This window comes from Pseudophryne corroboree, chromosome 7 (assembly GCF_028390025.1).
Source record: "Pseudophryne corroboree isolate aPseCor3 chromosome 7, aPseCor3.hap2, whole genome shotgun sequence".
NCBI classification, from domain to species: Eukaryota; Metazoa; Chordata; class Amphibia; order Anura; family Myobatrachidae; genus Pseudophryne; species Pseudophryne corroboree.
The window spans coordinates 357,052,319-357,068,020 of record NC_086450.1 but is presented as its reverse complement, the minus strand read 5'-3'; positions in this window follow the sequence as shown (position 1 = coordinate 357,068,020).

The following is a 15,702-nucleotide window of genomic DNA, read 5'->3' as shown; positions in this document are numbered from 1 at the left end:
CTCACAGTTTCCAGGAAGTGTCCAACGTTTCGGTCCACACCAGGACCTTTCTCAAGGTATACGGCAACACAATCAACAGGTTCAGTAGTACAGCATGAGTCAAAGTGGTGGTAGGAAACTGGAGCACCAGATAAAAGCCTCACAGGCCCCTATTATATACCTAAAAAGGCGCCAGTTCCGCCTCCAGTGGCGCCGGAGCCAGGGCGGAACGCAGGCGTCACTTCCGGTAATACCGGAAGTGAGCCGCGCAGCACTAAACTAGCAATGTGTGTATAGTGTACACTCTAATGGCACACGTGTCATCACAGGAGAGCATAATGCTCGTGATAAACTTAAATTAAATAGTGTGGGGCGCCAGTTGCGCCGGAGCCGGGGTGGAACGCAGGCGTCACTTCCGGTAATACCGGAAGTGAGCCGCGCGGCGCTACTGAGTAATGTGTGGTATAGAGTAAATATTCAGTACATCACTACTGTGCAATACTTGGGCATAGTGAGAGCATACAGTGGCGCACATGGTTTATACACACAATGTGAGGACATAATGCTATAGGTAACTTTAGAGATACAGCGGTGTTATGGTAAACCGCAGGCCTGTGATGCTGACCTCACTTCCGGTATTAACCGGTAACCATGGGAATCCATCTGCGATTGCCCATTGCTAGTAGATATAGCAGAAAAATAGAATAATAGAATAAACATTTAAGACAAAATGGAAAAATATGAAGAACGGTATATAAAGAGACCTGTGAGATCACTAAAAAGAAAACATACGTGTATAGATCACCATAAACAAAAAGGTACAGAATATAGTGATAACTAATCACACTAGGTGAAACTATGTGTATCAAAGAGGTATGGGGTACATGGATTTGGGGTCATCAACATTATACATGTGGAGATTCAGAGTTATTTCAAAAAAATGGACAACGGGTTTTCATTCATGCCCCTGGGGGCAATAGTATCCAGTCTGTGGATCCATGAACTTTCCCTTTTTCTGAGCAAGAGGGTGCGATCACCCCCTCGAGGTAGATATATGTGTGTATATGTGTATTTAAATGTGTATATTCATGTTGAAATTTATAATGAATGCTGAAGTAAAGTTATTCCTTCTCGTGCTGATCGCTCTGTTGAAAAAGTCTAGGTCAGCCGTGACAAGATGGTTTCGAATCCTCACGAGGAGTCCGAGGGTTTATTCTTTTCCCGCCATGGATAGAATAAAGTGAGAGTCAACCCCTGGTCTGCACGGGACCCTGTCACAAAGGATCGTATACAGGAAACTAAGTGATATTTTAATCATATGCTTTGATTATATTTGCATTACATGCGCATGGGGGAGTGCTTGTATTTAGAAATGGTCGGTTACCTTGTCATCCGATATAATTACCCTGGGGAGAGATGGGATACTCCTTAAGTTGGGTCATATCTAAAACATTGCAGCATGCTGCCGTGCAACTACAAGAGGTATGGGACTCTTGGATTCGCGGGTCAATTCCATGGCGGTCTCGGCTAGGAGGGCGTTGTGGATTCACCAATGGAATGCTGAGAATTACTGGAGTATCTTCCCTATGAAGGTGAAACCTGGTTTGGGGATGGCTTTGTTATGTTGATCTCGGCAGATGCCACTGAGCTATGTTCCCTCACAACGGTTGGTGATGCATTTTTGTAGGATGCAGTCATTTCGACCGGATGGATACGGTTTTTCCCCTTCTTTGCAGGTAGAGGAAGGTGAAAAGGTAAAAGGTCAGCAGCCTTTTCAAGTTCGCAAAAGCAGAAATCATCCTCTGTTTCTACCACATCCACCGCATGTCGCTGGGTCTATCTTGCGGGAGCCCACACCGGTGGGACCACGTCTAATATTTTTCAGTCAGTCCTGGAATGGACATGGACCAGTGAGTTAAGAATAGAGTCCCAATGGGAACATACTGGAGTGTCCAGATAATTCCTCTCACTGATTTTCAAATAGATCTTACCGATTCTCCTCTGGACGGGGAGGTAGTATGCAACGCCATACAAGAGTTGGGTCAGGATCAGGACATTAGCCTGCTGTCCAAGTCACAAGAAGAAAAAAAAAAGCTGTTATTCAAGCTTTTTCGTGCTTCTGAGCCCGGACAGCTCGGTCAGAACAATTCCAAAAATTTCTACTTAAGAAGTTGAACTACAATATGGAATCTCTCAGGGCAGGGATCTCCAATCTGTTAAAGGAGAAAGAGTTTTTAAGTGTGGTTTGCTATTCAGGATTGTCATTGCCAGTTCACTGGTGTGATGGCAGTATGATGGTTTTCCTTCAATAGTAAAAGCCATTATTATTCTGTACTGGGACGCTCTCCTGACTACGGCGAGGTCAAGAAACAAGTGGTGCAAGTCGTTTCTCTCTGACAGTTCTTCAACACAGTGGTTGGCTCCTGAACTTGCCAGAATCACTGTTTATCCCAACGACGCGGATGTCAGAGTTGGGAATAAGGTTAGATACAGAACTGTTGAGAGTTTGTTTTTTCCAGTGGAAAGAGATCTGAGGATCCAGAGTCGGATCAGATTTGAAACAGTGAAAACCCATCAATACATTCCGTTGATGAAGAAGATGGTTGCGGCCTACGAGGCCATTCGGTGAGCAGGTTAAATGCCAGAGTGGTTTTAGCGGGACCAGTTGGACATGTGGTCCGGGTCTCACCTGCACATGCACCGGAAAATAATCCTATTTCTCTAACGTCCTAGTGGATGCTGGGGACTCCGTCAGGACCATGGGGAATAGCGGCTCCGCAGGAGACAGGGCACAAAAGCAAGCTTTTAGGATCACATGGTGTGTACTGGCTCCTCCCCCTATGACCCTCCTCCAAGCCTCAGTTAGGTTTTTGTGCCCGTCCGAGAGGGTGCAATCTAGGTGGCTCTCCTAAAGAGCTGTTTAGAAAAGTTTTTTTTTAGGTTTCAATCTCAGTGATTCCTGCTGGCAACAGGATCACTGCATCGAGGGACTTAGGGGAGAGATTTCCAACTCACCTGCGTGCAGGATGGATTGGAGTCTTAGGCTACTGGACACTTAGCTCCAGAGGGAGTCGGAACACAGGTCAGCCTGGGGTTCGTCCCGGAGCCGCGCCGCCGATCCCCCTTACAGACGCTGAAGAGACGGCAGAACGGAGGTCCGGAAAACAGGCGGCAGAAGACTCCACAGTCTTCATGAAGGTAGCGCACAGCACTGCAGCTGTGCGCCATTGTTGTCACACGGCTCACTGACTCAGTCACGGAGGGTGCAGGGCGCTGCTGGGGGCGCCCTGGGCAGCAATATAATTACCTTTAGTGGCAAAATAAATACATCACATATAGCCATTAAGGCTATATGTATGTATTTTAACCCAGGCCAGTTTATTAAAAACCGGGAGAAGAAGCCCGCCGGAAAAGGGGCGGAGCTTATTCTCCTCAGCACTCAGCGCCATTTTCCTGCTCAGCTCCGCTGGTGAGGAAGGCTCCCAGGACTCTCCCCTGCACTGCACTACAGAAACAGGGTAACAAAGAGAAGGGGGGCATAAATTGGCGATATTTATATATTAAGAGCGCATATATAGTAAACAACACCTTCTAGGGTTGTTTATATACATTTATAGCGCTTTTGGTGTGTGCTGGCAAACTCTCCCTCTGTCTCCCCAAAGGGCTAGTGGGTCCTGTCCTCTATCAGAGCATTCCCTATGTGTGTGCTGTATGTCGGTACGTGTGTGTCGACATGTATGAGGAAAATATTGGTGAGGAGGCGGAGCAAATTGCCTGTAATGGTGATGTCACTCTCTAGGGAGTCGACACCGGAATGGATGGCTTATTTATGGAAATTACGTGACAATGTCAACACGCTGCAAGCCGGTTGACGACATGAGAGGGCCGGCGAACAAATTAGTATCTGTCCAGGCGTCTCAAACACCGTCAGGGGCTGTAAAATGCCCATTTACCTCAGTCGGTCGACACAGACCCAGACACGGACACTGATTTCAGTGTCGACGGTGAAGAAACAAACGTATTTTCTTTTAGGGCCACACGTTAAGGGCAATGAAGGAGGTGTTACATATTTCTGATACTCCAAGTACCACAAAAAAGGGTATTATGTGTGAGGTGAAAAAACTACCTGTAGTTTTTCCTGAATCAGATAAATTAAATGAAGTGTGTGATGATGCGTGGGTTTCCCCCGATAGAAAATTATTGGCGGTATACCCTTTCCCGCCAGAAGTTAAGGCGCGGTGGGAAACACCCCTCAGGGTGGATAAGGCGCTCACACGCTTATCAGAACAAGTGGCGGTACCATCTACGGATAGGGCCGTACTTAAGGAGCCAGCTGATAGGAGGCTGAAAAATATCCTAAAAAGTATACACACACATGCTGGTGTTATACTGCGATCAGCGATCGCCTCAGCCTGGATGTGCAGAGCTGAGGTGGCTTGGTCGGATTCCCTGACTAAAAATATTGATACCTTTGACAGGGACAGTATTTTATTGACTATAGAGCATTTAAAGGATGCATTTCTATATATGCGAGATGCGCAGAGGGATATTTGCACTCTGGCATCAAGAGTAAATGCGATGTCCATATCTGCAAGAAGATGTTTATGGACACGACAGTGGTCAGGTGATGCAGATTCCAAACGGCACAAAGATGTATTGCCGTATAAAGGGGAGGAGTTATTTGGGGTCGGTCCATGGGACCTGGTGGCCAGGGCAACTGCTGGAAAATCCACCGTTTTTTACCCTAAGTCACATCTCTGCAGAAAAAGACACCGTCTTTTCAGCCTCAGTCCTTTCGTCCCTATAAGAGTCATATCTGCCCAGGGATAGAGGAAAGGGAAGAAGACTGCAGCAGGCAGCCCATTCCCAGGAACAGAAGCCCTCCACCGCTTCTACCAAGTTCTCAGCATGACGCTGGGACCGTACAGGACCCCTGGATCCTACAAGTAGTATCCAAGGGGTACAGATTGGAATGTCGAGAGGTTTCCCCCCTCGCAGGTTCCTGTAGTCTGCTGTACCAATGTCTCCCTCCGACAGGGAGGCAGTATTGAAAACAATTCACAAGCTGTATTCCCAGCAGGTGATAATAAAATTACCCCTCCGACAACAAGGAAAGGGGTATTACTCCACACTATATGGTGGTACTGAAGGCTAGGTGAGACCTATTCTAAATCTGAAAAATTTGAACACTTACAAGGGTTCAAATCCAGATAGAGTCACTCAGAGCAGTGATAGCAAAGAACAAGGGGACTATATGGTGTCCCGGGACATCAGGGATGCTTACCTCCATGTCCCAAAATTTGCCTTTTCTCACCAAGGGTACCTCAAGTTCGTGGTACAGAACTGTCACTATCAGTTTCAAGACGATGCCGTTGGATTGTCCAAGGCACCCCGGGGTCCTTACCAAGGTAATGACCGAAAGGAGGATTCGTCTTCAAAGAAAATGGACGACCTCCTGATAAGAACAAGGTCCAGAGAACAGTTGGAGGTCGGAGTAGCACGATCTCAAGTAGTTCTACGACAGCACGGGTGGATTCTAAATATTCCAAAACCGCAGTTGTTCCGACGACACGTCTGCTGGTCCTAGGGATGATTTTGGACACAGTCCAGGAAAAGGTGTTTCTCCCAGAGGAGAAAGCCAGGGAGTTATCCGAGCTAATCGGGATCCTCCTAAAACCAGGAAAAGTGTCAGTGCATCATTGCACAAGAGTCCTGGTAAAAAATGGTGGCTTATTACGAAGCGCTTCCATTCGGCAGATTTCACGCAAGAACTCTTCAGTGGGATCTGCTGGACAAATGGTCCGGATCGCATCTTCAGATGCATCAGCGGATAACCCTATATCCAAGGACAAGGGTGTCTCTCCTGTGGTGATTACAGAGTGCTCATCTTCTAGAGGGCCGCAGATTCGGCATTCAGGATTGGATGCTCGTGACCACGGAGGCCAGCCTGAGAGGCTGGGGAGCAGTCACACAAGGAGTGTGATCAAGTCTGGAGAATTCTCTCCACATAAATATACTGGAGCTAAGAGCAAATTTATAATGCTCTAAGCTTAGCAAGACCTCTGCTTCAAGGTCAGCCGGTATTGATCCAGTGGGATAACATCACGGCAGTCGCCCACGTAAACAGAAAGGGCGGCACAAGAAGCAGGAGGGCAGTGGCAAAACTGCAAGGATTTTTCGCTAGGCGGAAAATCATGTGATAGCACTGTCAGCAGTGTTCATTCCGGGAGTGGACGACTGGGAAGCAGACTTCCTCAGCAGGCACGACCTCCACCCGGGAGAGTGGGAACTTCATCGGGAAGTTTTCCGCATGATTGGGAACCGTTGGGAAAGACCAAAGGTGGACATGATGGCGTCCCGCCCGAACAAAAAATGGGACAGGTATTGCGCCAGGTCACGAGACCTTCAGGCGATAGCTGTGGACCTCCTGGTAACACCGTGGGTGTAACAGTCGGTGTATGTGTTCCCTCCTCTGCTTCTCATAACCAAGGTATTGAGAATTAAAAGACATAGAGGAGTAAGAACTATACTCGTGGCTCCGGATTGGCCAAGAGGGACTTGGTAACCGGAACTTCAAGAGATGCTCACAGAGGACTAATGGCCTCGGGAGCTAAGAAGGGATTTGCTTTCAGCAAGTACCATGTCTGTTCCAAGAGGAACCGTGGCATCGGCCTTTAAGAAAGGACCTGCTCCAGCAGGGACCTTGTCTGTTCCAAGACTTGCCGCGACTGCGTTTGACGGCATGGCGGTTTGAACGCCGGATCCTAAGGGAAAAGGCATTCCGGAAGAGGTCATACCTACCCTGGTCAAAGCCAGGAAGGAGGTGACCGCACAACGTTATCACCACATGTGGTAAAAATATGTTGCGTGGGTGAGGCCAGGAAGGCCCCACGAAAAAATTTCAACTAGGTCGATTTCTGCACTTCCTGCAAACAGGAGTGTCTATGAGCCTCAAATTGGGGTCCATTAAGGTTCAAGTTTCGGCCCTATAGATTTTCTTCCAAAAAGAATTGGCTTCAGTTCCTGAAGTCCAGACGTTTGTCAAGGGAGTATTGCATATACAGCCCTTGTGTGCCTCCAGTGGCACCGTGGGATCTCAACGTAGTGTTGGGATTTCTCAAATCATATTGGTTTGAACCACTCAAATCTGTGGATTTGAAATATCTCACATGGAAAGTGACCATGCTGTTGGCCCTGGCCTCGGCCAGGCGATTGTCAAAATTGGCGGCTTTGTCTTACAAAAGCCCATATTTGATTTTCCATTCGGACAGGGCAGAACTGCGGACTCGTCCCCAGTTTCTTCCTAAGGTGGTGTCAGCGTTTCACCTGAAACAACCTATTGTGGTGCCTGCGGCTACTAGGGACTTGGAGGACTCCAAGTTGCTAGACGTTGTCAGGGCCCTGAAAATATATATATATATATATATAATTCCAGGACGGCTGGAGTCAGAAAGTCTGACTTGCGGTTTATATTGTAGGCACCCAAAAAGCTGGGTGCTCCTGCTTCTAAGCAGACTATTGCTCGTTGGATTTGTAGTACAATTCAGCTTGCACATTCTGTGGCAGGCCTGCCACAGCCAAAATATGTAAATGCCCATTCCACAAGGAAGGTGGGCTCATCTTGGGCGGCTGCCCGAGGGGTCTCGGCTTTACAACTTTGCCGAGCAGCTACTTGGTCAGGGGCAAACACGTTTGCTAAATTCTACAAATTTGATACCCTGGCTGAGGAGGACCTGGAGTTCTTTCATTCGGTGCTGCAGAGTCATCCGCACTCTCCCGCCCGTTTGGGAGCTTTGGTATAATCCCCATGGTCCTGACGGAGTCCCCAGCATCCACTAGGACGTTAGAGAAAATAAGATTTTACTTACCGATAAATCTATTTCTCATAGTCCGTAGTGGATGCTGGGCGCCCATCCCAAGTGCGGATTGTCTGCATTACTTGTACATAGTTATTGTTACAAAAAAATCGGGTTATTATTGTTGTGAGCCATCTTTTTTAGAGGCTACTTCATTGTTATCATACTGTTAACTGGGTTCAAATCACAAGTTGTACGGTGTGATTGGTGTGGCTGGTATGAGTCTTACCCGGGATTCAAGATCCTTCCTTATTGTGTACGCTCGTCCGGGCACAGTACCTAACTGAGGCTTGGAGGAGGGTCATAGGGGGAAGAGCCAGTACACACCATGTGATCCTAAAAGCTTGCTTTTGTGCCCTGTCTCCTGCGGAGCCGCTATTCCCCATGGTCCTGACGGAGTCCCCAGCATCCACTACGGACTATGAGAAATAGATTTATCGGTAAGTAAAATCTTATTTTTCCAGGACCAGGATATCTCTCCTGTGGTGGCTTCACAGTTCTCACCTCCTAGAGGGACGAAGGTTCGGGATCCAGGATTAGATCCTGGTGTCCATGGATACAAGTCTCCAAGGCTGGGGAGCAGTCTTTCCAGTGAAAAAGGTCAAGCCGGGAAGCTTGTCTGCAATAAGCATTCTGGAATTAAAAGCTATTTACAACGGAACATCTTCTTCGCGATCTGCCCGTCTTAATTCAGTCGGACAACTTAACAGCAGTGGCGTAAGTAATCCGCTAGGGCGGAACGAAGAGCAAAGCGGCAGGTTTTCCGCTGGGCGGAAAGGCATGCAAACGTTCGGTTAGCGGTCTTCATTCCGGGTGTAGACAACTGAGAAACAGACTTCCTCAGCAGACACGATCTCCATCCAGGAGAGTGGGGTCTTCATCAAGAGGTTTTCACAGAAGTGACAAGTCTTTGGGGAATTCCTCAAATAGACATGATGGCATCTCGCCTCAACAAGAACCTTCAGGGATATTGTTCCAGGTCGAGGGACCCTCAAGCAATAGCGGTGGACGCCCTTGTGACACCGTGGGTGTTTTAGTCGGTCTATGTGTTCCCTCCACTTCCACTCTTTCTGAAGGTGATAAAGGTCATAAGAAGAACAAAGGTTCAGGCGATCCTCATTGTTCCGGTCTAGCCAAGGAGTGCTTGGTATCCAGATCTTCAAGAATTACTCATAGAAGATCCCTGGCCTCTTCCTCTACGAGAGGACCTGTTACAGCAAGGACCGTGCGTGAACCAAGACTTACCGCAGCTGCGTTTGACGGCATGGCGGTTGACCGCCATAGCCTAGCCCGAAAGGGTATTCCAAGTGAAGTCATTCCCACACTGCTTCAGGCTAGGAAAGAAGTAATGGCGAAGTTTTACCACCGTATTTGGAGGAAGTATGTGTCTTGGTGTGAATCCAAGAAGGCTCCTACGGAAGAATTTCAGCTGGGGCTTTTGCTCCATTTTTTGCAAGCAGGTGTGGACGCGGGCCTAAAGTTAGGCTCCATTAAAGTACAAATTTCGGCCTTATCTATTTTCTTTCAGAAAAATTGGCCTCCCTTCCAGAAGTTCAGACCTTCGTGAAGGGCGTGCTGCACATCCACCCTCCCTTTGTGCCCCCGGTGGCACCGTGAGATCTTAATGTGGTGTTGCAGTTCCTGCAATTCTCATTGGTTCGAACCTTTACGTAAGGTTGAGTTGAAATTCCTTACTTGGAAAGTGGTCATGCTGTTGGCCTTGGCATCCGCAAGGCGGGTGTCTGAATTGGCGGTTTTGTCTCACAAAAGCCCCTATTTAATCTTCCATGCAGATAGAGCGGAGTTGAGAACTCGTCAGCAATTTCTGCCAAAAGTGGTTCGATCGTTTCACGTAAACCAGTCTGTTGTGGTGCCAGTGGCTACTGACGCCTGAGCGGAATCGATGTCTCTCAATGTGGTCAGAGCTTTTAAAATCTATGTCGCCAGAACGGCTCATATTAGGAAAACAGAGACTCTGTTTGTCCTGTGGGCTCCCAACAAGATTGGGGCTCCTGCTTCCAAGCAGACTATTGCACGCTGGATCTGTAATACGATTCAGCAAGCTCATTCTACGGCAGGTTTGCCGTTGCCAAAATCGGTGAAGGCCCATTCTACCAGAAAGGTGGGCTCATCCTGGGCGGCTGCCCGGGGGATCTCGGCATTACAACTCTGCCGAGTAACTGCTTGGTCGGGTTCAAACACCTTTGCGAAGTTTTACAAGTTTGATACCCTGGCTGTTGAGGACCTCTTGTTGGGTCAATCGGTACTGCAGAGTCATCCGCACTCTCCCGCCCGTTCTAGAGCTTTGGCATAAACCCCATGGTTCTTGAAGCATCCCCAGCATCCTCTAGGACGTATGAGAAAATAGGATTTTAATACCTACCGGTAAATCCTTTTCTCTTAGTCCGTAGAGGATGCTGGGCGCCCGTCCCAGTGCGTACTGTATCTGCAGTCATTGGGTATGTTTACACACATGGTGTGTTGTGTTTAAGTCAGCCTGTTGCTGACGTTATTCAGGCCATAACATGCGTTATGCTGTTACTGGTTGTGTTTACACACATAGATTGTGTTACGTTTTATGTCAGCGTATTGCTGCATATTCTTCATGCCGACGGCTGGTATTCTATTGAATGCCACGTTCTGCGGCATACTGGAGGTGTGAGCTGGTAAAATGCTCACCGTGGTTTAACAATAAGTTCTTTCCTCGAAATGTCCGTCTCCCTGGGCACAGTTCCTATAACTGGAGTCTGGAGGAGGGGCATAGAGGGAGGAGCCAGTTCACACCCCTTTTAAAGTCTTAGAGTGCCCATGTCTCCTGCGGGTCCCGTCTATACCCCATGGTTCTTGAAACATCCCCAGCATCCTCTACGGACTAAGAGAAAAGGATTTACCGGTAGGTATTAAAATCCTATTTTATGCTTTCTATGCTATTATTGCCTAAATGTGGATATAGTCATCGCAGTAAACCCCAGTGGACATTTCCTAGAATTCCTGCCATAAGACTCTGTCTTCTCAGTAACATACCTTCTTTTTACACCGATAAACCAATATTTCTCTTTAAATGTTACAAAAGGATATATTTTTAAACCAAAAACATGTTTTTATAAGATTTCCTATTAGTTATTTATGTTATTCTAAATTCATCTAATGTACTGTACTCGAGAGTCCAGGTCCATAACCATGTTCTGGGTTTGATACCTTCTTAACTGCATTTCCATACAGAAAATAAGAATTTACTTACCGATAATTCTATTTCTCGTAGTCCGTAGTGGATGCTGGGGACTCCGTCAGGACCATGGGGATTAGCGGCTCCGCAGGAGACAGGGCACAAAAGTAAAAGCTTTAGGACTAGGTGGTGTGCACTGGCTCCTCCCCCTATGACCCTCCTCCAAGCCTCAGTTAGGATACTGTGCCCGGACGAGCATACACAATAAGGAAAGATTTTGAATCCCGGGTAAGACTCATACCAGCCACACCAATCACACCGTACAACTTGTGATCTGAACCCAGTTAACAGCATGATAACAGAGGAGCCTCTGAAAAGATGGCTCACAACAATAATAACCCGATTTTTGTAACAATAACTATGTACAAGTATTGCAGACAATCCGCACTTGGGATGGGCGCCCAGCATCCACTACGGACTACGAGAAATAGAATTATCGGTAAGTAAATTCTTATTTTCTCTGACGTCCTAAGTGGATGCTGGGGACTCCGTCAGGACCATGGGGATTATACCAAAGCTCCCAAACGGACGGGAGAGTGCGGATGACTCTGCAGCACCGAATGAGAGAACTCCAGGTCCTCCTCAGCCAGGGTATCAAATTTGTAGAATTTAGCAAACGTGTTTGCCCCTGACCAAGTAGCTGCTCGGCAAAGTTGTAAAGCCGAGACCCCTCGGGCAGCCGCCCAAGATGAGCCCACTTTCCTTGTGGAATGGGCATTTACAGATTTTGGCTGTGGCAGGCCTGCCACAGAATGTGCAAGCTGAATTGTACTACAAATCCAACGAGCAATCGTCTGCTTAGAAGCAGGAGCACCCAGCTTGTTGGGTGCATACAGGATAAACAGCGAGTCAGTTTTCCTGACTCCAGCCGTCCTGGAAATATATATTTTCAGGGCCCTGACAACGTCTAGCAACTTGGAGTCCTCCAAGTCCCTAGTAGCCGCAGGCACCACAATAGGTTGGTTCAGGTGAAACGCTGACACCACCTTAGGGAGAAACTGGGGACGAGTCCGCAGTTCTGCCCTGTCCGAATGGAAAATCAGATATGGGCTTTTGTGAGACAAAGCCGCCAATTCTGACACTCGCCTGGCCGAGGCCAGGGCCAACAGCATGGTCACTTTCCATGTGAGATATTTCAAATCCACAGATTTGAGCGGTTCAAACCAATGTGATTTGAGGAATCCCAGAACTACGTTGAGATCCCACGGTGCCACTGGAGGCACAAAAGGGGGTTGTATATGCAGTACTCCCTTGACGAATGTCTGGACTTCAGGAACTGAAGCCAATTCTTTCTGGAAGAAAATCGACAGGGCCGAAATTTGAACCTTAATGGACCCCAATTTGAGGCCCATAGACACTCCTGTTTGCAGGAAATGCAGGAATCGACCGAGTTGAAATTCCTCCGTGGGGACCTTCCTGGCCTCACACCACGCAACATATTTTCGCCAAATGCGGTGATAATGTTGTGCGGTCACCTCCTTCCTGGCTTTGACCAGGGTAGGTATGACCTCTTCCGGAATGCCTTTTTCCCTTAGGATCCGGCGTTCAACCGCCATGCCGTCAAACGCAGCCGCGGTAAGTCTTGGAACAGACAGGGTCCTTGCTGAAGCAAGTCCCTTCTTAACGGCAGAGGCCATGGGTCCTCTGTGAGCATCTCTTGAAGTTCCGGGTACCAAGTCCTCCTTGGCCAATCCGGAGCCACGAGTATAGTTCTTACTCCTCTCCGTCTTATAATTCTCAGTACCTTGGGTATGAGAGGAAGAGGAGGGAACACATACACTGACTGGTACACCCACGGTGTTACCAGAGCGTCCACAGCTATTGCCTGAGGGTCCCTTGACCTGGCGCAATACCTGTCCAGTTTTTTGTTGAGGCGGGACGCCATCATATCCACCTTTGGTTTTTCCCAACGGTTCACAATCATGTGGAAGACTTCCGTGTGAAGTCCCCACTCTCCCGGGTGGAGGTCGTGCCTGCTGAGGAAGTCTGCTTCCCAGTTGTCCACTCCCGGAATGAACACTGCTGACAGTGCTATCACATGATTTTCCGCCCAGCGAAGAATCCTTGCAGCTTCTGCCATTGCCCTCCTGCTTCTTGTGCCGCCCTGTCTGTTTACGTGGGCGACTGCCGTGATGTTGTCCGACTGGATCAGCACCGGCTGACCTTGAAGCAGAGGTCTTGCTAGGCATAGAGAATTGTAAATTGCCCTTAGCTCCAGTATATTTATGTGGAGAGAAGTCTCTAGACTTGACCACGTTCCCTGGAAATTTCTTCCCTGTGTGACTGCTCCCCAGCCTCTCAGGCTGGCATCCGTGGTCACCAGGATCCAATCCTGAATGCCGAATCTGCGGCCCTCTAGTAGATGAGCACTCTGCAGCCACCACAGAAGAGACACCCTTGTCCTTGGAGACAGGGTTATCCGCTGATGCATCTGAAGATGCGATCCGGACCATTTGTCCAGCAGATCCCACTGAAAAGTTCTTGCGTGAAATCTGCCGAATGGAGTCGCTTCGTAAGAAGCCACCATTTTTCCCAGGACCCTTGTGCAATGATGCACTGACACTTTTCCTGGTTTTAGGAGGTTCCTGACTAGCTCGGATAACTCCCTGGCTTTCTCCTCCGGGAGAAACACCTTTTTCTGGACTGTGTCCAGAATCATCCCTAGGAACAGCAGACGTGTCGTCTGGATCAGCTGCGATTTTGGAATATTTAGAATCCACCCGTGCTGTTGTAGCAGTACCCGAGATAGTGCTACTCCGACCTCCAACTGTTCCCTGGACTTTGCCCTTATCAGGAGATCGTCCAAGTAAGGGATAATTAAGACGCCTTTTCTTCGAAGAAGAATCATCATTTCGGCCATTACCTTGGTAAAGACCCGGGGTGCCGTGGACAATCCAAACGGCAGCGTCTGAAACTGATAATGACAGTTCTGTACTACGAACCTGAGGTACCCTTGGTGAGAAGGGCAAATTGGGACATGAAGGTAAGCATCCTTGATGTCCAGGGACACCATATAGTCCCCTTCTTCCAGGTTCGCTATCACTGCTCTGAGTGACTCCATCTTGAATTTGAACCTTTGTATGTAAGTGTTCAAAGATTTCAGATTTAGAATAGGTCTCACCGAGCCGTCTGGCTTCGGTACCACAAATAGTGTGGAATAATACCCCTTTCCCTGTTGTAGGAGGGGTACTTTGATTATCACCTGCTGGGAATACAGCTTGTGAATTGCTTCCAATACTGCCTCCCTGTCGGAGGGAGACGTTGGTAAAGCAGACTTCAGGAACCTGCGAGGGGGAGACGTCTCGAATTCCAACCTGTACCCCTGGGATACTACCTGTAGGATCCAGGGGTCCACTTGCGAGTGAGCCCACTGCACGCTGAAACTCTTGAGACGACCCCCCACCGCACCTGAGTCCGCTTGTAAGGCCACAGCGTCATGCTGAGGACTTGGCAGAAACGGTGGAGGGCTTCTGTTCCTGGGAAGAGGCTGTCTGCTGCAGTCTTTTTCCCTTTCCTCTACCCCGGGGCAGATATGACTGGCCTTTTGCCCGCTTGCCCTTATGGGGACGAAAGGACTGAGGCTGAAAAGACGGTGTCTTTTTCTGCTGAGAGGTGAGTTGGGGTAAAAAGGTGGATTTTCCAGCTGTTGCCGTGGCCACCAGGTCCGAAAGACCGACCCCAAATAACTCCTCCCCTTTATACGAAAATACTTCCATATGCCGTTTGGAATCCGCATCACCTGACCACTGTCGTGTCCATAAACATCTTCTGGCAGAAATGGACATCGCACTTACTCTTGATGCCAGGTTGCAAATATCCCTCTGTGCATCACGCATATATAGAAACGCATCTTTTAAACGCTCTATAGTCAATAAAATACTGTCCCTGTCCAGGGTATCAATATTTTCAGTCAGGGACTCCGACCACGCCACCCCAGCGCTGCACATCCAGGCTGAGGCAATCGCTGGTCGCAGTATAACACCAGTATGTGTGTATATACTTTTTAGGACATTTTCCAGCTTCCTATCAACTGGCTCCTTGAGGGCGGCCGTATCAGGAGACGGTAACGCCACTTGTTTTGATAAGCGTGTGAGTGCCTTATCCACCCTAGGGGGTGTTTCCCAACGCGCCCTAACTTCTGGCGGGAAAGGGTATAATGCCAATAATTTCTTAGATATCAGCAATTTTTTATCGGGGGAGACCCACGCATCATCACACACTTCATTTAATTCTTCTGATTCAGGAAAAACTACGGGTAGTTTTTTCACACCCCACATAATACCCTTTTTTGTGGTACTTGTAGTATCAGAAATATGCAAAGCCTCCTTCATTGCCGTGATCATGTAACGTGTGGCCCTACTGGAAAATACGTTTGTTTCTTCACCGTCGACACTGGAGTCAGTGTCCGTGTCTGTGTCGACCGACTGAGGTAATGGGCGCTTTAGAGCCCCTGACGGTGTTTGAGACGCCTGGACAGGCACTAACTGACTTGCCGGCTGTCTCATGTCGTCAACAGTTTTTTGTAAAGTGCTGACACTATCACGTAATTCCTTAAATAAGACCATCCAGTCAGGTGTCGACTCCCTAGGGGGTGACATCACTAATACAGGCAATTGCTCCGCCTCCACACCATTTTCCTCC